General features: G+C 44.2%; 2 long non-coding RNA genes across 2 annotated transcripts; one reads left to right on the forward strand and one right to left on the reverse strand.

The window, feature by feature from the left end:
• Window positions 1-230: 230 nt before the first annotated feature.
• Window positions 231-3,033, reverse strand: LOC112844466 (uncharacterized). Its single transcript, XR_003217195.1, has 2 exons — window positions 2,234-3,033; window positions 231-663 (listed from the first exon to the last, which is right to left on the reverse strand). It is a non-coding gene; the product is annotated as an uncharacterized LOC112844466 (long non-coding RNA).
• A 14,296-nt stretch (window positions 3,034-17,329) lies between these two features.
• LOC109195611 (uncharacterized) lies at window positions 17,330-20,478 on the forward strand. Its single transcript, XR_003217190.1, has 2 exons — window positions 17,330-17,470; window positions 17,643-20,478. It is a non-coding gene; the product is annotated as an uncharacterized LOC109195611 (long non-coding RNA).
• Window positions 20,479-26,939: the final 6,461 nt, after the last annotated feature.

Here is a 26,939-nt window from a genome sequence, read left to right on the forward strand (position 1 = left end):
CTGATTGGCCTTTGGCCAAGACTTTAGCCGCTACCTGACCCCTGCAGCTGTGTTGGGCGCGTGGGAAAGTTAGCCAGCAGCAGTGGGCGGGGATACTGGTCCCTATATATTAGGGGACCAGAGGACACCCCCAGAGCTCTTTTCCTCCTGCTGCTGCTTCATGTCCGTCTCTGTGTTACTCTGCTGTCTGTGCTCAAGGCTGTAGACCCCAGGGTTTTTGCTTTGCTTGCTTTCTGCTATATAATTCTCTTGCTAAATGTCTGTATGTATTTTTCCTGCTGTTCATATGACTCAGTGTATTAAACTCTGTTCCAAGAATTCTACTCTTTTACAGAGCATCTTTTTGAGTGTCCTGTTTTTAATTGGATCTAAAAGGGTTTTAGCATCCGGTGAGGGGAGGAGGGGACTCCGGAAGTGTGTAATATGATCCATACGTGTGACACCTGTTGTGAAAAAAAAAAGTTTTCTTCCTTAGAGGGAGGGGGGTCTGCGGAGGGAGGAGAATAAAAACAGAGAGGGCCGGCACTTTTCTATGCACAGACAACATGGAGCCCTTCATTCTGCAGCCCTGTGTTCCTCTGTACTTGGACGGGGAAGAGATCTGGGGATCCGAGAGGGAGGGGTTCCTGAGGGGTGACGCAGCAGATTTCTGTTGAGTCAGTGCTGTATAGAGAGACAGAGCGACAGTTAGTTTTCCACAGACAAACTCATAGTTTGAATGTTTAAATATAATGACAATTTTCTCAGTAAAGGAACAATTTCTTTCAATAGCGGCTTTATTTGACTTTCTTATATTACAGATGCAATAAAAAACCTTTAAGATTATCCGACTAGTAACGGATTGCAATTATATAGCGCTTGGTGGAGGCAAGCTACACCATTGCTTGTATGTGTTTAAAAAATATATATATATATCTCCCTTAGTGAAAAGAGCACCTCACACATATTCAGAAATCGGCCTTACTTAAACAATTAAAACACTCTCGGATGAGGTATTTTGGTTTTGTGCAGTGTCAGGAGTTTTCCTGTATTGCAACCCAGGTTGGAATAAAACGCTCAGACAGGTTACCGTGTACACGGGGAGACCCAGAGAGACTCTCCCTTATAGCATAAAGAAGTAGTCTTTTATTGAAAGCACATACAGGAAGTGATACAGGAAGAGATAAAATAGCTGCTGCGTGCAGACTGGAGTACAGAGTGTAACTTCCCCATTTAAGAGTCTGCACAAAGTGTGACTTACTGAAAGAGCAAACATAAACATAAAGAAATGTACTTTTGAGCATAACATAATAAACATTCTAAAATCCTAAGAAATCCCTTAACATGCAGCCACTCCTTCTCAGACCAAAGTAAACAGTTTTTCTTCATTTTTTGAGCTACTTTTCCAACAGGTTTTCTCAGTAGCAGAAAATAGACAGAAACCCTCAAAGAAAATGGCCTTGTTTTACGCACACCAAGGAGGAGTCAACAAAACGTCATCCATAAAAACAACCCCTCTAATTGATATTAGTATTTCTTAATGCTTGTAACCTAGCAAAGTACCGACACCCGTGCAAAGAATTTCATACACATTAAAAACAATTTCATCCTCGGATGAGGTATTTTGGTTTTGTGAGGTAAAGCGAACGGGTTTTCTCATAAGCAGAAAACAACCAGAAACCCTTAAAAGAAAACGGTCTTGTTTTACACACACACATCGCGGGTCAAGAAGTAGTCAACAAACCGCTCTAGTTATTATCAGTATTTTTTAATGCTTATAACCTACAGTGCGCCCACATCATTTGTGTAACAAATAAATAAATAAATATCCTTAGTGAGAAAAGCCTTGCGCACATATTCAGAACTCTATCCCAATTTTTTTATTAAAACACCTATATGAGGTATTTTGGTTTTGTGCAGCCACTCCTTCCCCGATCAAAGTAATGAGTTTTTCTTCATTATTTTGAGCTACTTTTACAACACGTTTTCTGAATAGACAGAAAAACAGAAACCCTCAAAGAAAATGGCCTTATTTTACGCACACCAACAAGGAATCAGACGACCGTCCGGGTAAATTACCTCCAAGAGATCGGGATGCTTCCACCGTCTCATACCATAAGCGTATGAGAAAAACAAACAAACATTATTTTTGTAAGAGTGTGTGTGTGTGAGAGAGAGAGAGAGAGAGAATCGATCAAACTTTTCTACAACACGTTATACCACTCCGGGTCAGGAGGGGCGATATAGCACGGACCGGCTGGATGACTACGCCGGATGGAAGCATAACCAGAAGCGTGGCAGCGAGTTTCCCTTTGGCCTTCATTTTGCTCCATGATCAGCCGTTAAATCTTTCCTCAATATTGCTGTAATATAACAACAAAGTTAGTTTTTTAAGATCAGACAGGTCCCAAAACATTCCTTACACACAGTCACTGAATTAGCATCTGTGGAACAAATAAGCTTCAGGGACTGACTTGTTTTTTTAGAACCGACCTTTGACACTTGGATGTTGGCTTAATTTTTACCCAAAGAGAAATTTGACCCTAATACGATACTGTTGTAACCACTTACCTCAACTTTGATGGGTTTTTTCACAGCTATTTATTTTGGAAAAAAAGTAAACAGGTTACAAGGACACAATGCACATTGCAGAGTACATGAATGGGAATTCCTCCTCTCTATACTTACACTCCTCCCTAACAAATGCCAAGTCATCATCTCCATATTGTGTGTCCCACTTTTTGAGTTTCATTGATGTGTGCCCAAGTGCACAAGATGTAAAAGAATGCATCAGTTTTTTAAGTCCCCGGTCCAACAAGATGCCATTCATTTAAGAGACTAATCATTTTTTGATTTTAAATGGTGCTAACTTCAACGCAGTAACATTACAAATAAAACATATTAGAACTCATTTTTTGTTGGACACAAGAACAACTCAAGCATATTTTTCGGGAGCCGAACTAGGGCTTACAAGTTTGCCGTGCCCCTGGGGACCAGTGCGAGGTTCTGCTGCAGATCCTGGCGTGGAGGGTCCAGACACTCCCACAGCGCAGACTTTGCTATCCGCACAGAGCGTTTCTGGTATAGTAATTGTGGCACTATGTTAAAGACAGAGACATGAAAATAGTAGCCCCCCATTTTATTTGATGCTCAGAGACATTTTCTTTTAGTAAGGCCACTGTAATGTCAGTTTTACTGTTGTATATGTTCCACCAGCAGAGGGTGCTCAGTCGTGTACGCATTGGTAGCTGACGCTACACTAGAAGAAGTAGTGTCAGTGGTGAAGAGGCAGCGTACGGCCCGCACGCCGAAAGAACTGATTAATCAGATATTTTTCTGTCTTTACAGGTAAGCTGGGTGGTTGATAATATAAACAGATGTTATAAGAGTGACAGACAGCAGTTGCGATTAATGATAAATGTCGTTTGTGCCGAATGTTAAGCTAAAGAACTAATTTCCAAGTTGGTCCAGTTGTTAGCCTGTGCCGATCCAAGTGTTAGACTGTACCGAAACTCAGTGCGCTCGGTGCAGGTATTTTTGGGTTAAAGCCACAAGATATATGTTTTGCACAATAAAAGAGAATGTCAATTGATGTATGTTTAGTTCATGAAAAGTGAATGCTGTAACAATATGCTAAGGAAAAATGTTTATTTGAAAGAGATCTGGTTTGATAAATACAGTTAAGAAGACAGGTTCATAAATAGATTAAAACAGTAGTAAAAACGTTATAAAACTGTAATCAGAGTTCACTGTGTTATTCATGCGTATAGTAAAATGTATTTTTGTGATTTAACCAGTTTATCAAAGTGGTGCATATGAATATGAAACTGTATAAGTTACTTGTATAAAGTAATGCTCGCTACACTAGAAAAAGTAGTGTCAGTGGTGAAGAGGCAGCGTACGGCCCGCGCGCCGAAAGAACTGATTAATCAGATATTTTTCTGTCTTTACATTTTTTCTGTAAAAATAAATATGTTGCACGAGAGATGAGTTGGCCCATCATTTCAGCGGTGTAACATAATCATCCACAACTATTTTCAGTTGCAGATGATAAAGGATTCAGAAAGTTTATTCATGCAGGCCCATATGACAGAGAATATGCATCTTCTTTTTCATATCTTAATTTATATTTAATTGTGCTGTGGTTTGCAGTGTTTTGTGTTGTTTCATTTTAAATTTGTTTAAAAGGAAAAGCTGAAAATTTAAATAGTTAAAAGTTGAACAGTGACACGTACAAACCCTGAAACACGTACATACTCCAAAACACAGACTCAGTCTGCGGATTTATCAGAAAATGCGTGGAAGATGTCGTCCCATCCAGAACAGTTAAATCCTTCCCAAATCAAAAACCCTGGATTAACGGAGATGTTCGCACGGCACTGGTGGCACGGAGCACTGCTTTTGCCTCCGCAAACACATCGGACTACAAACACGCACATTACCAACTCCGGAAGACGATCAAAGCAGCCAAACGTGGGTACAGGGACAGGGTGGAGCAACAGTTTGACAACCCTCGGAGTATGTGGCAGGGACTAAACACAATCACAGACTTTAGAGGGAAAACCAGCACACCGCAGACCACGGCCTCTCTGTGTGAGGATCTAAACATATTCTACGCTAGATTCAACACAGCGAACACCACGAGACCGGACAGTGTGCGCACCGCGGATGACATCAGTGCGCACACTGTGTCTGAGGAGGATGTGCGGAAGTGCTTCAGGAAGGTGAACGCGCGCAAAGCTACTGGTCCGGACGGGATTCCCGGCCGCGTCCTCAAGTCATGCGCGGCTCAGCTGGCTGGAGTGTTTACACACATCTTCAACCTTTCCCTCTCTCTGTCTGTAGTCCCAGCCTGCTTCAAAATGGCCACCATCGTCCCTGTACCCAAATCCTCCACCATTTCCTCATTGAACGACTGGCGACCTGTAGCCCTGACCCCCATCGTGAGCAAATGCTTCGAGAACCTGGTCAGGGACTTCATCTGCTCCGCACTACCCGACTCACTGGACCCTCTACAGTTCGCATACCGCCACAACAGGTCCACTGATGATGCCATAGCAATGACACTCCATGCTGCCCTGTCACACCTGGAGAAGAGAGACACGTATGTGAGAATGCTGTTTGTAGATTACAGCTCAGCATTCAACACCATCGTTCCCTCGAAGCTGGACAGGAAACTGCAGGATCTAGGACTGAGCAGCTCCCTCTGCAGCTGGATCTTTAACTTCCTGTCTGACAGACGCCAAGTGGTCAGACTGGGCAGCTCCACCTCATCCCCCATCACACTGAACACTGGTGCTCCACAGGGGTGTGTACTGAGCCCTCTCCTGTACTCACTCTACACCTACGACTGCACGGCCACTAGAAACTCCAACATCATTGTGAAGTTTGCGGACGACACTACAGTGGTGGGTCTGATCACCAACGGTGATGAGACGGCCTACAGGGAGGAGGTCAGCGCCCTGACCCACTGGTGTCAAGACAACCATCTCACCCTCAATGTTGCAAAGACAAAGGAGTTGATAGTGGACTTCCGGAGGTGCAGAGGAGTACACAACCCCATCACCATCAACTGCGCCGCTGTGGAGAGAGTGAGCAGCTTCTGCTTCCTTGGTGTACATCTGGCTGAGGATCTTACGTGGTCAGTACACATAAACAAAACAGTGAAGAAGACGCAGCAGCGCCTCTTCTATCTCAGGAGACTGAAAAGATTCGGCATGAGCCCCCGCATCCTCAGGACCTTCTATCGCTGTGCCATTGAGAGCATCCTCACTGGATGCATCACCACCTGGTATGGCAACAGCACCGCTTACAACCGCAAAGCTCTCCAGAGAGTAGTGCGGTGTGCTGAACGGATAATTGGAAGTGAGCTTCCCTCCCTCCAAGACATCTACAGGAAGCGGTGCCTGAGGAAAGCGGGGAGGATCATCAAGGACTCCAGTCACCCCAGCCATAAACTGTTCAGACTACTTCCATCAGGAAGGAGGTTCTGCAGCATCCAGTCCCGTACCAGCAGACTGAGAGACAGCTTTTTCCACCAGGCCATCAGACTGCTGAACACTTCATAGACACCTCACCCTCACTACTGGAACTTCAACATTATGCACTCCATACTGTACATTAATGCCACTGTTTTGCACATGTCCAACTACCAACCTCTGTATATTTTATATATCTTATTTTATTGTTTACTTTATTTCATTTGTAAAACATGTATATACACACTATATACACACTCACACACACACGTGTAAAAAACATATTTAGTACACACATTCAGTAATGTATATACCTTTATATATTGTACATATATTTATTACTTTTTAGATTAGCCATTTTTATATTTTGCTTGTTTTACGTTATTGTATTTTTGCACAACTCTGTTGCTTGTGAAGCTCACACACAAGAATTTCACTCACATGTACTGTACTAGTGTACCTGCACATGTGACATGACAATAAAAAATGATTTGACACGTAAAAACTCAGAAGCACGTAAAAACTCCAAAACACATAAAAACTCAGGCTACATCCACACGTACCCGGGTATTTTTGAAAACGGAGATTTCTAAAAAATGCCTGTCAGTGTGGATATTTTCTAAAACTCCATTTTTGCATTTACGTGTGGATGAGGAAAACGGAGAAAACGCAGCGTCAAAGATGTGCGCCTTTTTTGACGTCACACTGTGCGCCACTTTTTGTTTCAGTGAAATGAATTTCTACAATACTGTTACTGTTAATTGTACTCTCTGCAGTGTTTAAATGCTTACATACACACACAGTTACTGTCCCTCCACACATATGACTCGGTTCTGCTTCTATGACCCATCTTTGTTTACTATTTCCCACCGAGGCTTCTAGACTTTTGATTGGCCAACATTTCTACACGTTTAGGAATATATCGGTACCTGTTGCTTTGGCATGTTCCTAGCAGCGTTTTCCTACATTTCTGCATTTACATGTGGACGGGAGTATTTTTAAAAATGAAAACGGAAAATCTCTGTTTTCAAAAATACCCGTGTACGTGTGGACGTAGCCTCAGAAGCACGTAAAAACTCCAAAACATGTACAAAAGACAACAGAAGTGCTCCAGAATGCTAGGCGCAGTGTTGAGCTTTTGTTACCTAGAGGCTACACAAGCCAGCAAGTACCAACGACTGGTGTGTGGTAGTAAGAGGTAAATGAACTTTTTTTTTTAATTATTTGAATATATATGAGTGCTTGTGTATAAATACACAAACAATATACATATGCCTTCAATTCTGTAATTTAAGTGATCTAGGTAGCTCTGTTTTGGAAGTTCAGTTAATGCTAGAAATGTGTTTTAGAGTTTGTACGTGCTTTTTGGAGTTTGTACGTGTCTCTAGGGGCCACTGTATATATTTATATATAACCATATATAAATAAAACCACTCTTTTACATTAGTAATTCCTTTTGTGCATAATTTTATATTATTGTAATAATAAATTAATTAAAGCAACAAAACAACCTGAAGACCCGGTTCGTAGCCGAAAGAGCCGGCTCTTTTTAGTGAGCCGAGCCGAAAGAGCCAGTTCTCTAAAAAGAGCCGGAAATCCTATCACTATTAAACAGACTCTTGAGTCAAATCCGTAATGACATAACCAGTGTGCAGCCTAATGCACATCTTTTAAGTGTATGTTAATCAGTACATGAAGCGTTCCTCTGAAAAGAGTCCATCATTTGTGAATTTACAGATTTATTTTTTAACTACAGTTTTCACAAACCGCAGATGATGAAATCCTCTGTATTGTAGAAAATGTCTTTAAACTATCGCTGTTCCTACTTACTGAGCTACTTCTTTACTATGTGAATAAACAATTTGAATGAGAAAGGATTTAAAGATACATTGAAGCAAAGGCAAAAAAATTGTAATGAAATTTATGTGACCGTTCTTCCGAAATCCGGCAGAGATTGAAAATCCAAGAGCAGCTGCAATCCTCTGCATTAATGATCTTTCTGTTTCTCTCCTTCTCTGTGTGTTCCCTTCAGGCTTAGAGGGAATGTGATGATGTTTACCGGAAGCCCACACACACGGACCAGTACCTCCTCTTTGACTCCCATCACCCTCTGGAACATAAACTTGGAGTAATCAGGACCCTACACCACCGGGCAGAACATGTTCCCTCTTCAAGCAACTCAAGAAGTCCAGACGCTTTTCTTTCCAAGCTCCTTAGTCTATCATGACTTTAAAGAGATTATGAACAAAATGCAATACATTTTGGTTTTTGCTACATTAACAACTTTTCCAACTCTGATTTCCTGCAGGACCCACACGGACATCAGTCCAGACTGAAATCCGGTTCAGACAGCACACGCTGTCACGTTCCTGGGTCTGTTGACCCAGCATTTTGAGATTTAGTTTATTTTGATGTTTATGGTTTATTTCTAACTTCGTTAGGTTATCTAAGCTCATTTGTTTATTTAGATTCCCCTTGTGTCTTCTACCCCTGTGTTTTAGTTTCCTTTTGGCCTTTATGTGTTTCATGCTGCGTGTCTTATGTTGTCAAGGTTATATTGTCTTGTCTGTGTCTCATGTTTCCTGTTTTATTTTGAAGATCTATGTCCTATGTCAGTGTAGTCAGCTTTGCATCCTTTGTCTCGTTATGTCAGACCAGTGTCAGCTGTTTCCCCATGTGTTTCCACTTCCCCTAATCACCCTTGTGTGTATTTAGTCTGTGTGTTTCTGTTCATTCCTGGTCAGGTCGTCAGTTGTCCACGTCATATTTCCCATGCCATGCCATGCTTTCAAGTTTCTTACCTAGGTTTTTCTTATTGTTTGTCTAGATTTCCCAGTTTAGGCTTGTGTTAATTTTGCTTCAGTTTGCCTTGCCTTTTGTTTGTACCTTTTACCAGCCTCAGTAAATGGCTCGCTTTTTGTTAACATTCACGTTTTGCTCCCTGTTCCTTAGAGTCTGCATTTTGGGTCCTTTTTTGCAATTCATACAGTCTGCCCCCGCCAGACTGTGACACACGCAACATGTTCAAGCTTGCACGGAGGCCTTTCAGTCAATATACGAAGATGGTTAAGGCGAGAGATTGCTATTCTGTCTTTTACATCGGTACAAAGGGAGGGCTAAATGCCAAATAAGAGGAAAGTTGTTTAAAAAAATTATGCTTTAAAACAGTTCAAGTATCTTTGTGTTTACGTCTTGTGTCTTTGATTCTTGGTCTTCAAAGTTAAAGACCGCGATAACATTTACAAATTCACGCCAGTTAGGTGTGTTTGATTTAACCCAGTAGTTGAACAAGTGGTCGTTGGTCAAGACAAAGTTGTCAAATAGCACAACGCCTGTGCCTTGCTTTATGAAGGAACCAGTTATGAGACAAACTGACTCGCTCAGTTCGAGCAGCAACATAACGCTGCGAATTTCAGTAAAAGGCTGTCGGCTCTTTCCAAAGGTCTCCTTCCTGTATTTCAGTGCTTCCTGGAAAGAATTTTTGGGGAATCTACTCTCCATTCATCGTTTCAGACGCGGATACTGCTGACAAAGTAGATCGTAAACCTCCTTACAGTCAATGCCGCTGCCCGTTTCTTTGATTGCCATTTTTAGACTCAATCCGTTCTGCCGTGCTACATCTAAGACTGATGTCATTCCATCGCTGCGCTTTGTATTATTTGATGCGTGTGGAGGTTTCTGCTGCCCCGGGATGGCTACATCTTTTATTTCCGTATCTGCTCCCCGTGGAAATCATATCTGGAATTTCTTATTGTCCAGACAATCAATTATGTCTGTGCACTCAGTCTTACGTTCGTTGTCGATGTTAACCAGCTCAAAGTAGCCCAGGTCATCGACGAAGCGACCTTCTCTTTTCAGAGCCTCGGCCGCAGTTATTCCCTTCTCCCCGTAAACACAAAGATACTTGAACTGTTTTAAAGCGTCATTTTTTAAAAAACTTTTCTCTTTTTTGGCATTTAGCCCTCCCTTTGCACCGATGTAAAAGACAGAATAGCACTCTCTCGCCTTAACCATCTTCGTATATTGACTGAAAGGCCTCCGTGCAAGCTTGAACATGTTGCGTGTGCTGTCTGAACCGGATTTCAGTCTGGACTGATGTCCGTGTGGGTCCTGCAGGAAATCAGAGTTGGAAAAGTTGTTAATGTAGCAAAAACCAAAATCAGGGCTCTAGAGTGCGACCAAATTTTTCCGTGGTGCGACTAAAAAAAAACATTTGGTCGCACCAGTGCGACCAACTGTTACCAACATTTGGTCACACCTGTTTGGGTAACAAAAAAAAATCTCTGCAACTCTCCATGTTGTCAACAGCAGACACACAGTTATATATAAATATTGTAACGTTCGCAAAAACCAGACGTTTCGATCTCAGTTTGTCCCTTTATTTAGTGACACAGGCAAACTGGCCGTTAACTCCAGGGAGAGTGCACTCGTACAACCCCTCACTTCAGCCCCGCACAGTCACACACAACCACAACAAAAAAACAGGACCCTCCCCTTCCTGCACACATTAACACCCTTTTTCCTGCAGCACAACCAAACATGTATCTTAAAGAAACAACAGCGTGCAGAGATAACCAACCTGACTGTAACATAACATTTAACCATCGCTACAATATATACAGTGGCCTCGAGAGACACGTACAAACTCCAAAAAGCACGTACAAACTCTAAAACACATTTCTAGCATTAACTGAACTTCCAAAACAGAGCTACCTAGATAACTTAAATTACACAATTGAAAGCATATGCATATTGTTTGTGTATTTATACACAAGCACAAGCAAATAATTAAAAAAGTTAACTGGCCGTCTCCCTCTCCAGGGAGAGTGCACTCGTACAACCCCTCACTTCAGCCCCGCACAGTCACAACAAAAAAACAGGACCCTCCCCTTCCTGCACACATTAACACCCTTTTTCCTGCAGCACAACCGGTGCTTAATTCACACACTGGTGACAGCAAGCTACATTGTAGCCACAGCTGCCCTGGGGCGCACTGACAGAGGCGAGGCTGCCGAACACTGGCGCCACCGGGCCCTCTGACCACCACCAGTAGGCAAACATGGGGTTAGTATCTTGCCCAAGGATATTTGGCATGCAGCCTGGAGCAGCCTGGGATCGAACCACCGACCTTCTGATTAGTGGCTGACCTGCCCTGCCACGTGAGCTACAGCCACCCCATAACAATAACATTTAACCATCGTTAAAGAGTCCGAGGGAGGGGAACGCAGCTCCGGCCGGGGGTCCCTCTGTGCAGGGTCATGGGGGCTCTGTACACGTCGCTCAAGGAAGGAGGGGAGGGACTGCCCTCTATAGGGGGCCATCCGGTCTCTGTGCAACGCCACTTTCCTCCCTCTAGGAGGCAACTGCACCCTGTAGACAACTTCCCCCACTCGCTCCAGGACGCTGCAGGGCCCCAACCAGCTGCTATCCAGTTTAGGACACCGTCCTTTCTTTCTCTTTGGGCTGTAGACCCACACCAGCTCCCCAGCACGGAAGTGCGTCCCCTTAGTGGTGATGTCATAATTCCTCTTTTGGCGCAGGCCTGCCTTCGCCAGCTGACCCCAGGCATAGGAATGTGCAGAATCCAGCCGGTCCTGCAGCCTCCTTGCGTAGTCCCGGCCTGGTGGTGCCTCTGGCGCGTCCGGGGGCTTCCCAAAAGCCAACTCCGCAGGAGTTCTAAGCTCTCTCCCTAACATGAGCAGGGCAGGCGTACATTGGGTGGAGTCTTGCAATGCCGACCTGTAGGCCATGAGGATAAGGGGAAGATGGTAGTCCCAGTCCCGTTGGTGTTCTGAGGTAAGGATGGCTAGCTGCTGGGCCAGCGTCCTGTTAAACCTTTCCACCAGTCCATTGCTTTGGGGGTGAAGTGGGGTGGTGCGGGTCTTCTTAATCCCAAGGCGTTCACACATGGCAGCAAATACCTTGGACTCAAAGTTACGCCCCTGGTCACTGTGGAGGGTCTCTGCTGTTCCAAAGCGGCTGAACATCCCCTCCACTAACACATCAGCGACAGTCTCAGCCTCCTGATCTGGGATGTCATATGCTTCTGGCCACTTGGTGAAATAGTCCATGGCCACAAGGACATAGCGGTTTCCTCTGTCTGTATGAGGAAATGGGCCCATGACGTCCACAGCTACTCGCTCCATTGGAGCTCCTGCTGGTTGCTGCTGAAGCTGAGCCCGGGACTGGTCCTGTGGCCTTTTGTGCGAGGAACATGCGTCACAGCTGCGGCAAAAGTCTTCCACATCCCTCCGCTGCTGACCCCAGTAGTACCCCTGGCGGAGGGTCTTGGAGACCCCAAAGTGGCCAGAGCCAGTGCTCCCGTGGCAGGCTTCCAGCACAGCTGACCTCAGCGACCTTGGCACCACAACCTGCCACCTCTCCTCCCCTGTGGCAGGATCCTTCCAGGCACGCTCCACCCCTCTTTCAGCCTGAGAGCCGTAAACTTGGCCCACAGCCCCCTGGTACAGACAGAAAACCCAGTGACCTCATCCCAAAGGGGTCGCTCCCCCCTCTCCAGCCACTGCAGGACTGGCAGCAGGTCAGTGTCCTGTTCCTGCCGTGCCCTCCACTCCGCTGCATCTACCACCAAAAGAGCCCTGCAGGCGAGTTGTGTTGCTCCGTCTATTGTTGTGAGTTCCCGCTCTATCTGCTCTCGCTTCTCACAGTAACGGCAGCCAGCTGCAGCACATGGGCGGCGAGAGAGGGCGTCTGCGTTGGAATGGTGCGTCCCTGCTCTGTGCTCCACAGTGAAATTGAAGGCTTGGAGCTCCTCCAGCCAGCGAGCCACCTGTCCCTCTGGCTCCCTGAAAGACATCAGCCACTGGAGGGCGGCATGAGCAGTTCTGATAACAAATGATGTGCCACATAGGTAGTACTTAAAGTGTCTCACCCCTGCCACCATGGCCAGCAGCTCTCGTTGTGTGACACAGCAGCACCGCTCACTCCAGTTCAGGACCCGGCTGAAGTACGCCACCACCTTCTCACCTTCCGGCCCAACCTGCGACAACACAGCTCCCAGCCCCACATTACTTGCGTCAGTGTCCAGGACAAAAGGCAGGGTGGGGTCAGGGGGGGCGAGGACTGGGGACTCTGTCAGCGATCTGTGGAGGGTGTTGAATGTCTGCTGACAGTCCTGGGTCCAGATGAAGTCACGGTCCTTCTGCAGCAGGCGGAAGAGTGGTGCAGCTATAGAGGAAAAGCCCTTCACAAACCTCCTGTAATAAGACGCCAGTCCTAGGAAGCTTTTCAGCTGTTTCTGGTCCGCTGGTGTGGGCCACTCAGTAATGGTGTGAATTTTCTCCTCCAAAGTGCTGATGCCCTCCTCACCCAGCTTGTGGCCCAGAAACTCCACCTCCCTCCTCATGAAGTGGCACTTGTCTGGGTGCAGTTTCAGGCCTGCAGCTGCCACCCTCCCCAACACTTGTCTCAGGGCATCCAGGGTAGCATCAAAGGAGCTCCGGTGTACTAGAAGGTCATCCAGGTAGACCAGACACCGTTGCCGTGGGACACCAGCCAGCACACTGTCCATCAGCCTCTCAAAGGTAGCAGGAGCGTTACAAAGACCAAAGCTCAGGACTTTGAACTGCCATAGTCCCCTGTTAGTGCAGAAGGCTGTCTTCAGTCTGGATTCAGGGGACAGTGGCACCTGCCAGTAGCCACTCCGCAGGTCCAGGTTGGAGAACCCGGAGGATCCGGCTACTAAATCGAGAGACTCGTCAATCCTGGGAAGGGGGTAAGAGTCCTTTTTCGTGACTTTGTTGAGTGGTCTGTAGTCCACACAGAAACGCATCCTTGGGCTGTTTTTCTTAGGCACCATCACCTCAGCGGAGGCCCACGGGCTATCAGATGGCTCTATGATGCCCGCCTTCATCATCTCACACAACTCTCTGTCAGCAGCCTCCTGATGAGCCAGGGGAAGGCGGCGGGGGCGCACTTTAATAGGCTGGGTATCCCCGGTCTCAATGACATGCTCTACCAAGTGTGTCAAGCCAACATCACTTTCCTTCAGGGCAAAAATGTCCCTAAACTCTCTTAGTACCTGCCATAGACTCTCTTGCTGCTGTGGAGTCAGCCCCTCACAGTTCTTGGACCAGATGCTCCTCACTGCTGAGAGCCTCTCCTCCTCCCCCGCTTGCTGTTCCGCCGGGGGGTCTGCGGGGGTCTCCGAGGTGGAGGTGGACGCAGCGGCAGATGCTGGGCAGACCGGGGGAGGAATAACCTGCACCTTCTTCCCATCAGGAAGTATAAGGAAGCCTTTGCCTAAGTCCAGTACACCACCAATGGCTCGCAAAAAATCCAGCCCAAGGATGCAGGCGTCCTGCACGTCAGCCACCCAGGCAGCATAAGGCACACCGAGGTCCCCCACCTTAAACTGGAACACTCCCCTCCCTCTAATAGGGGCCAGATCACTGGTCATAGTCTTAAGTTGCACATTAGTTGGTTGCACAGCAGCTCCGGTTGGGACGACATCGGGTCGGACCAGCGTCGCATTGGACCCCGTGTCCAGAAGGGCCGTACAGGACACCCCCGCAATCATCACTAGAACATGGCAAAAGTCGCCAACCTGGGTCCAGCCCACAGCGATGACCGCACCGGGTGGAAATGGCGGTGGTGTGGGATGTCGTTCTCCCTGGCCCGTGTACTTCCACCTACACGGGCCCGTGGGCGTTTCCCTGAACCGCTGCAAGCTTGGGGCACTGCCTGATGAGGTGTCCGACTTGTCCACATCCCCAGCAGCTCTGTGGTCGGCGGCGTGGGCCAGCCCGAGGGGAAGGTGACCGCAGAGAAGCTGTCTGAACCAAAGTGCACAGGCCCGCTGGCATCTCCATCTGCTCCACAGGCGCTGACACAGCCCTCACCACGTGTGTCATCAGCGCCCCCAGAGGATCCTGCAAGCATCTCCCTCTCCAACGCTAGCTCCAGGGCTGCACTGAGTGTGGCCGGTCGAGCAAGCTGAGTTTGCATACGGAGCTCTTTAGGGCTCAGGGCCTGCAGGAACTGGTCCCGAGCTAACTCCGCCTGCACTGATGGTGGCATGCTGTCATACGCCCTCCGGCAAAGACACTCGACTTCATGGGCCAAAATGTGAAGGGGCTCTCCTGGCAATCTGCGTCTGTTATGGAACTCCGAGCTCAGCAGCACCGGTTGGTTATACTGCCCGAAACGTCTCTGAAGTGCCCCAACCAGAGCATTATAATCTCCCCTCTGCTCCTCGGTCAGCAGCAGCAGGCATGCAGCTGCATCCTCACACAGGCACAAAGCCAATTGGATAGCTTTATGTTCCTCAGACCAGCCAGCTGCAACGGCTAACAGCTCAAACTGTGCAATAAACACTTCCCATGGCGTCTTGCTGCTGAACTTAGGCGTTTTTATGTTCGCCGCAACTTGCTGGCCGACGCCATGTTTGTTTACATCACGTGACGGCGCGCCAAGCGAGGACGACTCCCTCCTACTGGAATCGCTGCCACGGTGCGAAAAGGTCCCGAGCCTAGCCAAGCCTCAGAAGACAGCCGCAGCGCCGTTTCCCTCACTCCATGGGCAGGCGAGCGTGGACGAACCTCCCTCTCCTCCATCTCCCTCTCAACCTTGTCCGGCAACATCCTCGTGTCTCGTGACGGTCGGCGTCACCAGCAACAGGGTGTCAGGCGTTTTAGGTGGTCGTGCTTCACTTCTGACACCAGTGTAACGTTCTCAAAAAACAGACGTTTCGATCTCAGTTTGTCCGTTTATTTAGTGACACAGGCAAACGGGCCGTTAACTCCGGGGAGAGTGCACTCGTACAACCCCTCACTTCAGCCCCGCGCAGTCACACACAACCACAACAAAAAAACAGGACCCCCATCCCCTTCCTGCACACATTAACACCCTTTTTCCTGCAGCACAACCAAACATGTATCTTAAAGAAACAACAGCGTGCAGAGATAACCAACCTGACTGTAACATAACATTTAACCATCGCTACAATATATACAGTGGCCTCGAGAGACACGTACAAACTCCAAAAAGCACGTACAAACTCTAAAACACATTTCTAGCATTAACTGAACTTCCAAAACAGAGCTACCTAGATAACTTAAATTACACAATTGAAAGCATATGCATATTGTTTGTGTATTTATACACAAGCACTCATATATATTCAAATAATTAAAAAAAAAAAAGTTCATTTACCTCTTACTACCACACACCGGTCGTTGGTACTTGCTGGCTTGTGTAGCCTCTAGGTAACAAAAGCTCAACACTGCGCCTAGCATTCTGGAGCACTTCTGTTGTCTTTTGTACATGTTTTAGAGTTTTTACGTGCTTCTGAGGCTACGTCTACACGTACACGGGTATTTTTGAAAACAGAGATTTTCCGTTTTCATTTTTAAAAATACTCCCGTCCACATGTAAATGCAGAAATGAAGGAAAACGCTGCTAGGAGCATGCCAAAGCAACAGGTACCGATATATTCCTAAATGTGTAGAAATGTTGGCCAATCAGAAGTCTAGAAGCCTCGGTGGAAAATAGTAAACAAAGATGGGTCATAGAAGCAGAACCGAGTCATATGTGTGGAGGGACAGTAACTGTGTGTGTATATGTAAGCATTTAAACACTGCAGAGAGTACAATTAACAGTAACAGTATTGTAGAAATTCATTTCACCGAACGTGGCACACAGTGTGACGTCAAAAAAGGTGCACATCTTTGACGCTGCGTTTGCTCCGTTTTCCTCATCCACGCGTAAATGCAAAAACGGAGTTTTAGAAAATATCCACCCTGACAGGCATTTTTTAGAAATCTCCATTTTCAAAAATACCCGGGTACGTGTGGAGTTTTTATGTGTTTTGGAGTTTTTACGTGCTTCTGAGTTTTTACGTGTTTTGGAGTATGTACGTGTTTCAGGGTTTGTACGTGTTTTGAAGTTTGTACGTGTTGCTTTGTCTCTAGGTGCAACCGTAAATATACTTTTATTTAGTCACTCCATATAAAATGTAATAAATAAATCATATAATACAAAAACCAACAAGTCACTGTTCAACTTTTAACTATTTAAATTTTCAGCTTTTCCTTTTAAACAAACTTAAAATGAAACAACACAAAACACTGCAAACCACAGCACAATTAAATGTAAATTAAAATATGAAAACAAAAAGAAGATGCATATTCTCTGTCATATGGGCCTGCATGAATAAACTTTCTGAATCCTTTATTATCTGCAACTGAAAATAGTTGTGGATGATTACTATACCTTTTTAATATGACGTTGTTGTCCCTGCTCTCTTTCTCTCTCTCCCCCTCCCGCTCTGTTCCTCTGCTACTGCGACTGTAACTACCGCCCCTCCCCCCTCTACCCAGCGCAAAGCACAAGGCTCGGAGTGAAGCGGAAAAAAAAGTGCTGGAGAGAGGGTGAGAAAAAGAAAAGAAAAAAAACCCACGGCTCGCGATAAGAAGCCGGCTTGCGTCGTTCACTTCAAAGATCCGGCTCTAAGAGCCATTTCATTCACGAACGACCCATCACTGCTGTTTAAGGTAAAAACTTGAAATATATGTATGTATATTTTAAATCAGTAACATAGATAAAATGTTTTTGGATAACAAACGAGTCACAATTTAAACACTGTTTGAATAATCAAAGAGATACTTATAAAGGGCAGGCTACAACAGACATGCTTACCGGGAGCTGTTTTGTCTCTTGCATAAGCCACACCAGAAACGCTCTTTGCGGATAGCAAAGTCTGCGCTGTGGGAGTGTCTGGACCCTCCACGCCAGGATCTGCAGCAGAACCTCGCACTGGTCCCCAGGGGCACGGCAAACTTGTAAGCCCTAGTTCGGCTCCCGAAAAATATGCTTGAGTTGTTCTTGTGTCCAACAAAAAATGAGTTCTAATATGTTTTATTTGTAATGTTACTGCGTTGAAGTTAGCACCATTTAAAATCAAAAAATGATTAGTCTCTTAAATGAATGGCATCTTGTTGGACCGGGGACTTAAAAAACTGATGCATTCTTTTACATCTTGTGCACTTGGGCACACATCAATGAAACTCAAAAAGTGGGACACACAATATGGAGATGATGACTTGGCATTTGTTAGGGAGGAGTGTAAGTATAGAGAGGAGGAATTCCCATTCATGTACTCTGCAATGTGCATTGTGTCCTTGTAACCTGTTTACTTTTTTTCCCAAATAAATAGCTGTGAAAAAACCCATCAAAGTTGAGGTAAGTGGTTACAACAGTATCGTATTAGGGTCAAATTTCTCTTTGGGTAAAAATTAAGCCAACATCCAAGTGTCAAAGGTCGGTTCTAAAAAAACAAGTCAGTCCCTGAAGCTTATTTGTTCCACAGATGCTAATTCAGTGACTGTGTGTAAGGAATGTTTTGGGACCTGTCTGATCTTAAAAAACTAACTTTGTTGTTATATTACAGCAATATTGAGGAAAGATTTAACGGCTGATCATGGAGCAAAATGAAGGCCAAAGGGAAACTCGCTGCCACGCTTCTGGTTATGCTTCCATCCGGCGTAGTCATCCAGCCGGTCCGTGCTATATCGCCCCTCCTGACCCGGAGTGGTATAACGTGTTGTAGAAAAGTTTGATCGATTCTCTCTCTCTCTCTCTCTCACACACACACACTCTTACAAAAATAATGTTTGTTTGTTTTTCTCATACGCTTATGGTATGAGACGGTGGAAGCATCCCGATCTCTTGGAGGTAATTTACCCGGACGGTCGTCTGATTCCTTGTTGGTGTGCGTAAAATAAGGCCATTTTCTTTGAGGGTTTCTGTTTTTCTGTCTATTCAGAAAACGTGTTGTAAAAGTAGCTCAAAATAATGAAGAAAAACTCATTACTTTGATCGGGGAAGGAGTGGCTGCACAAAACCAAAATACCTCATATAGGTGTTTTAATAAAAAAATTGGGATAGAGTTCTGAATATGTGCGCAAGGCTTTTCTCACTAAGGATATTTATTTATTTATTTGTTACACAAATGATGTGGGCGCACTGTAGGTTATAAGCATTAAAAAATACTGATAATAACTAGAGCGGTTTGTTGACTACTTCTTGACCCGCGATGTGTGTGTGTAAAACAAGACCGTTTTCTTTTAAGGGTTTCTGGTTGTTTTCTGCTTATGAGAAAACCCGTTCGCTTTACCTCACAAAACCAAAATACCTCATCCGAGGATGAAATTGTTTTTAATGTGTATGAAATTCTTTGCACGGGTGTCGGTACTTTGCTAGGTTACAAGCATTAAGAAATACTAATATCAATTAGAGGGGTTGTTTTTATGGATGACGTTTTGTTGACTCCTCCTTGGTGTGCGTAAAACAAGGCCATTTTCTTTGAGGGTTTCTGTCTATTTTCTGCTACTGAGAAAACCTGTTGGAAAAGTAGCTCAAAAAATGAAGAAAAACTGTTTACTTTGGTCTGAGAAGGAGTGGCTGCATGTTAAGGGATTTCTTAGGATTTTAGAATGTTTATTATGTTATGCTCAAAAGTACATTTCTTTATGTTTATGTTTGCTCTTTCAGTAAGTCACACTTTGTGCAGACTCTTAAATGGGGAAGTTACACTCTGTACTCCAGTCTGCACGCAGCAGCTATTTTATCTCTTCCTGTATCACTTCCTGTATGTGCTTTCAATAAAAGACTACTTCTTTATGCTATAAGGGAGAGTCTCTCTGGGTCTCCCCGTGTACACGGTAACCTGTCTGAGCGTTTTATTCCAACCTGGGTTGCAATACAGGAAAACTCCTGACACTGCACAAAACCAAAATACCTCATCCGAGAGTGTTTTAATTGTTTAAGTAAGGCCGATTTCTGAATATGTGTGAGGTGCTCTTTTCACTAAGGGAGATATATATATATATTTTTTAAACACATACAAGCAATGGTGTAGCTTGCCTCCACCAAGCGCTATATAATTGCAATCCGTTACTAGTCGGATAATCTTAAAGGTTTTTTATTGCATCTGTAATATAAGAAAGTCAAATAAAGCCGCTATTGAAAGAAATTGTTCCTTTACTGAGAAAATTGTCATTATATTTAAACATTCAAACTATGAGTTTGTCTGTGGAAAACTAACTGTCGCTCTGTCTCTCTATACAGCACTGACTCAACAGAAATCTGCTGCGTCACCCCTCAGGAACCCCTCCCTCTCGGATCCCCAGATCTCTTCCCCGTCCAAGTACAGAGGAACACAGGGCTGCAGAATGAAGGGCTCCATGTTGTCTGTGCATAGAAAAGTGCCGGCCCTCTCTGTTTTTATTCTCCTCCCTCCGCAGACCCCCCTCCCTCTAAGGAAGAAAACTTTTTTTTTTCACAACAGGTGTCACACGTATGGATCATATTACACACTTCCGGAGTCCCCTCCTCCCCTCACCGGATGCTAAAACCCTTTTAGATCCAATTAAAAACAGGACACTCAAAAAGATGCTCTGTAAAAGAGTAGAATTCTTGGAACAGAGTTTAATACACTGAGTCATATGAACAGCAGGAAAAATACATACAGACATTTAGCAAGAGAATTATATAGCAGAAAGCAAGCAAAGCAAAAACCCTGGGGTCTACAGCCTTGAGCACAGACAGCAGAGTAACACAGAGACGGACATGAAGCAGCAGCAGGAGGAAAAGAGCTCTGGGGGTGTCCTCTGGTCCCCTAATATATAGGGACCAGTATCCCCGCCCACTGCTGCTGGCTAACTTTCCCACGCGCCCAACACAGCTGCAGGGGTCAGGTAGCGGCTAAAGTCTTGGCCAAAGGCCAATCAGGACTCTGACTACCCCTTGCTCTGGCTTATCACAATAGGTCATGACACGGTCAAAGGTCACACATTAATCCTAATTATTAAATCTTATACAGCAAGTGGAACAATCTTATAACATATAATCTTATAACTACATAGGTTACATGCTTTCTCATATATAAAAACACTTCAGTGTGGGTTCAAAATATGTGTGTGTGTGTGTGCGTGTGTGTGTGTGTGATTATATTGTATGATATTTTATTGTGATGTGTTCAGGATCTCTGTTACAATGTTACTGTTTTGGTTGTGCTGCATGAAAGACGTTGAGCGTGTATTAGGGAAGGTTAGTTACCAGAGAGTAAATTATTCAGGAGAACTCTCCCCTTACATTAACTGCCCTGTTACTGTTCCTACCTAATAAACCTCGGTGAAGCAACATGTCTTGTGGTTAAGACTCTACATGAAAGTTAAAATATATATGTTCAGTGCACATAGATATATAGTGTATATAGTTACATAGTTATACATATCACACAAAAATCCACCACAACTCCACTCTGACATCACTGATCAATAATCAAAGAACACACAGATCAAACTGATTGATCAGCCATCAGAGGAGTCAGATCAGTAGAGCTGCTTCTGGTTGTCCTGGTTGATCCTGGACCTGATCTCTCCCTGCAGAGGACACATAAGACAGTTAGAGACACACATACACGCACACACGCGCGCACACACACACACACACACACACACACAAACCTTTGACTCTGAGCAGCACTCTTTTGTATCTCTTGATCTCCCCGTAGACTCTACATCTGTATCCTCCACTATCTCTCTCTGTGGGGTGTTTCAGGGTCAGACTGAGGTCTCCAGTTCTCAGCAGGTCTTCATTCATCTCTGTTCGGTCTCTGTAAACCTGGTGCTGTTCTCCAGGCTGATCAGAGCCATTGTTAAACACGTGGACCTTCCTGTCATTATATTACACACTTCCGGAGTCCCCCCCCTCCCCTCACCGGATGCAATTCGTCACGCTTATGGATTATATTACACACTTCCGGAGTACTTCCGGTAAGGTCAAACAATGCCACCAATGTAAGAATGGGTGTCAAGAACTTTAAGAACATATTCCACCATTGTCCAGATGTCAACCAGGCTATGCAGCCTTGTGACGCATCTCCTCCTGATGTGTGGTCCGCCACATATTTCTGCAGAGCAGTTAAGTTCTACAGTGCCTCATAGATGTCTCTTCCAGTTGTTCCCATCACTGTCCATAGGACCAGAGTCCAAATGTATGTAGAATAGACATTCAAACATACCAGTTGGTTTTGTTATTTGTCAACATGGGTCTCAGCTATCTTGAAAGTAGCAGGCCTCATCAGCACTCTTAGGCTACGTTCACACTGCAGGTCTTAATGCTCAATACCGATTTTTTGATCAATCCGATTTTTTTGTCTGCTTGTTCACACTACACATAAAATGCGACATCAAACGCTCTCCAGTGTGAACGCTCAAAGCGGCCCGCATGCGCAAAAGATGATGTCACACAGAACTCACTCTGTTTAGACCCAGAGCAAACAATATTGTTTGACTGATTGCCCTTAATATAAAGACTTCGGACTTTATGTTTCCAGATTTTTGCTTTAAGTTATTTTGTTATTTACATAATAATGTAGATGACCTAATAATGATCCTTTTTGCTGTTTTAGAGGAGCGGTGCTTCAAAGGATAGCTGCAGATTTCTGTCAGAATCTGCAGAAAATACAGTAAAAATAAAATGTTCACATTTCTCCAACTTTGTCTTCCCAACAGTTTCACCGGATGGTAGGAAATCTTTCGCGATGTCTTCTCCGGCGCTGATAATTGGCGTCTGTCTTGTGTCAGTGACGTAAAAGACGGATTTAATGCGACTTGATCGTTCACACAGCAGTTGCTTTCTAAAACATCGGATATGTATCGGATTCAGTACCACATACGAAAGTGACCCAGATCGGATTTGAAAATATCGGATTTGTGCCGTTCACACTGTCATACCAAGATCGGATACGGGTCACATAGGGGCGAAAAAATCGGATTTGATGTGCTTTCGCCTGCAGTGTGAACGTAGCCTTAGTTTTATAGCCTCTATCAACCCCAATCACCTCACTTCAGGCCTTTGTCCTGTGGGGGATACTCGGTGCTGGATCCAGTTGTCTTACTGCTGTTATGATCCCAGCTGTCTTCAGTGTGTCATTGTATGCACAGTACAGTGACACAGCATTATGTGATGTTCATAGGAAACTTCTGTCATCAGCTTCTGGTTCCTGTGCTTTTCACAGAATCATGATGTCATCCTTGGACTCCCTTTGCGCTGTCGATGGAGCTTGGCACGCTCCCCTCATCCTTAAGGTGCCCGTCTGTTGTCCACAATCTCCTCTGTTGGCTTCTGGAAAGCCCCCTTGGCACAGCTCTCATTCCAACGCAGCTTCACGGTCCTTGCTGTGGCTCCAAAGTCTTTCATATGAGCTCATGTTACAATCAGCTGCTGTGGGTGAGAGTGTGTGTGTTTGCTTCCTGTGTTTGTTGTACTGTCCTATGAATAAATCAGATTCCTGGAAATGTGCAAACTGTTAGTTTGTTTTGCTTAAGTTTTTACTTGTCCTACGACTGCTGTGTGTTGTGAGTCAATGTTTCAAAAACAGCAGGTCACACGCAATGTTCCCTCTAAGCTCCGCACGTGCGCAATTGCGCACCGCTGGCACGGTCTCTGCGCACAGAAAATCTGCGTTGCGCACAAAGAAAATATAACCTGAATAGAAATTAAAATTAATACTTTAACAATTGTGTTTTGCAGTGTTAGTCAGTGAGTGACTGGCTGCTCCCATATGGAATTAGAACGATGCCACCTTATCCCATAGTTCAGCCAATAATGCGTATATAATGCGTATATACGCAGCCAATCAACGTCATTGACGGGCTATGACAGCGTCCTTATGTGCCGACACCGGTGTTTTAGCTGGCAAAGTGTTGACTTTATACCAGTTTTTAAATTGCGTTGATAAGCCACGTAAAACCATAATAAAATGATAAAAAAATTATTACAAAAAATATGCAATGTTTGGTTTTCTTCCTGAATACTATCATTGTTTATATTTACTGCGGGAAGAAACTGTAAAAACAGCGTTTTATAAGAAAAAGGGCTTGAAAGCCTGTGAGCAAAAACAACCCCCACCCCCCTCTCCCTTTCCTATTCGTCCAAAAAAGTACCATCTCGACCAATCAAAAAATGGTATGGCAACATGGCATCTAGTTGTTAAGAAACGGGGGAAGTTTTAGGAGTAACGGCGGTGTTTTGAGATGTGAGAGATTTGAGACGTTTAGCACAAATCTTGTGTAGTTTGTGTGTAGAGTAGTCAATAGTTTTGTTGTGTGTGTCAGAACAATGAGGCGACTGCTGAATGTTACAGGTGTTATAGGAGTGATACATCTCCTGTTGTCAGGCCTGCAGGTATCAGGCTGTTCTCCTTTATCTCATAGTGGACAGAAATTCTTTTTTGGAGTGGCACAAATAATTTGTGTGGCATCAAATTTGATGCAGAACAGCTGATTGTTCTGCAAATAGTTTGAAATGTTTATTTAAAAACGCCTTGGCTGCATTAAAAAAATAGATGCAAAAAAGTTTGTTGTTTGCCAAACTGAGTTACTTTTTTGAAGAAGTAACTATATAATTAATTGCCCAACATTTGTCATTATATCCTGCATTTTGCAGACAGAGAGTTACAGGACTCTCTCCCAGACCACAGACTCATAATATAAGTCAGAGCTTAATAAAAAAAAATTAAAAAAAAGAAAGTTGTGTTTTCGAAATTGGAGTTAAAGTTATTTTTACTTCCAATAGTGTTAACATACTACACAGGTCATTGACTAGATTTTTTAAAAAATTTTCATTGTAAGTGGGCTAAAGCAGTTAATTAAAAGTAGTCTAACAGAAATGTAAATGCTGTAATTTGATTATTTTAATAAACCATCTAACTTGGATGGATTAGATGCTGGCGTGACCACAGTGCACACGTCTGATGTTGCTCACAGTGGTCCAAGGGATCGCTCAGGGAGTTTGTGTGTTTGCTCAGACACGTGAAAAATCAGAGGGAACATTGGTCACACGACCCACTGTTTTTCATGACCCAGGACTGTGACACTAAGGCAACATTTTTAAAGCTTGATATTTATTGGTTCTCTTTTATTTTACACTAAACAACGCAAAAAATAGCAGCAAGTAATAAAGAGGTTTGTGATTGAATGTAAACTCAGTGCTGCTGTCATGCATTCAGATAAATAACTGAAGAAAATAATAATTACAAAACAGCTAAGTGTGGAAAATTTAATTATCAAACAAGTATATTTTGAATATATATTGAATCCTGTTCTAAAGCATAAACTAGCATTAGAAAATGTCTCAGTACATTTCTGTATGTCACACAAAAAAGAAAAAAAATCAGGGAATGCAAATTTTAAAACAAAGCAAGTCTGCCATACACCTGCTGGACTAACACCATATAATCTGCAATACCTGTTAATCTGAAACACCATCAGTTCTTAGCAGCATATTTGAATTAAGAGACACACTATCAATTTTGGATAAACAATTGGCAATGCTGACAGTGTAGAAGGCCACTGAGAGGCTAAATTGAGCTCTTACGGTGACACATTCACAGCAGTGGACATGAATGGCAGAAAACATCACTTTGAAATCAGTCTGTGATGAAAGAGTGATGAGAATAGAACCCATAGAGACAGTCAATACAAAATATCTAAGCCTCATAGTGATGGGTATCGAAAACCGGTTCTTGTTGAGAACCGGTTCCCACTGTTTCAATTCCTTGGAATCGTTTGCCATTTTTCTAAACGATTCCCTTATCGATTCCAGTCGCTCCGAGTGACGTCACCATGTTGCGGAGCGTCATTTACCTGGCAGGAACCATGGCGGCTCAAACGCTCAAAAGTTTGTTTATACTTTACCAGAACGGATGACAACTGGGCAACTTGCAATACTTGCAAAGTAGATATTTCACTTAAGGGAGGAAACACTACGAATCTGCAAAAGCATTTGCTCACAAAACACGCGATGACCTTAAATGAATGTCATGTTTTTAATTCCGCTCCGGACTCGTGAATCTGAACTCAGCAGCAACGGTAATGTTTGTGCGTCCTCTCCCGTTAATGCGGCAGGTAAATAATCAACTAACAGTGCATTTATTTTAGCGCGATCTGCTTTATTACAAAACCTGCCATTACTGTGCATTTAGGTGACCGTGATGAGAGAGACAGACAGAGTCTGGCTGGCTCAGCTGCTGGCAGTTCTCGCTGCAGTCTACCGGTAGCGTCTCCTTTCAGGCCAGGATGAATGTCACCGAGCAGTGACTAAGTTTGTGGTCAAAGGCTTGCACCCATTTGTCACAGCAGATGCCCCCGATTTTCGGTAAGTGAAGGTGTTTAATTGTAGGTAGGGACATTACTGGATATTCTTGTGTAATTGCTACAGAATAATTTATGTTATAGTACAGAAGAATATTTATTTTATTATTTTACATTTACATTTTTTTTTTCCTGGGGACCCTGTGACACCCCATTGAAGGCTGGTTCTCTTGAGATCGCACTGTTGGGTTTGTAAGGCCATGTTACTCCTAAATTTCTATCTTGCTCAAAGAGAAGATAAAAACAAAGTTCTAAGCTAATCGACCTGAGTGTTCTCCTTTTTCAAAAGAATCGATAAGAGAATCCATAAAGAATCAAATCGTTAAACAGAATCGAAAATGGAATCGGAATCGTTAAAATATTATCAATACCCATCCCTAAAGCCTCACTCACCTGCAGTGTTGGGTAAGTTACTTTAAATTAGTAACTTAGTTACATTACTAGTTACTTCTCTAAAAAAGTAACTCAGTTACTTCAAGTTACTCGTTACTTTCAAAGTAACTAGTTACTAGGGAAAGTAACTTTGGTTTTACTCAGAATTCTCTTGTTAATGTGTTGCTTCCGTAACTGGATACCCAGCAAGATTGTCAGTCTTCTAGCTTGCTTACTTGCCACAAGTGCACTGTGCCACCTACCAATAGAAAGGAAAAAATAATGTGCACATTTCCACGAGAGAAATCCCATGCCTGGACCGTCGTTGATCGCCGCATGATTCTAGCCTGCTTTTTACATCCAACACAAAAACTGCAGTCGTGGTGCTTTTGATTGTACTCAGAACTTGGAAATTCTGCCTTCTGAATAG

Source organism: Oreochromis niloticus, unplaced genomic scaffold, assembly GCF_001858045.2.
Source record: "Oreochromis niloticus isolate F11D_XX unplaced genomic scaffold, O_niloticus_UMD_NMBU tig00000235_pilon, whole genome shotgun sequence".
Lineage (NCBI taxonomy): Eukaryota > Metazoa > Chordata > Actinopteri > Cichliformes > Cichlidae > Oreochromis > Oreochromis niloticus.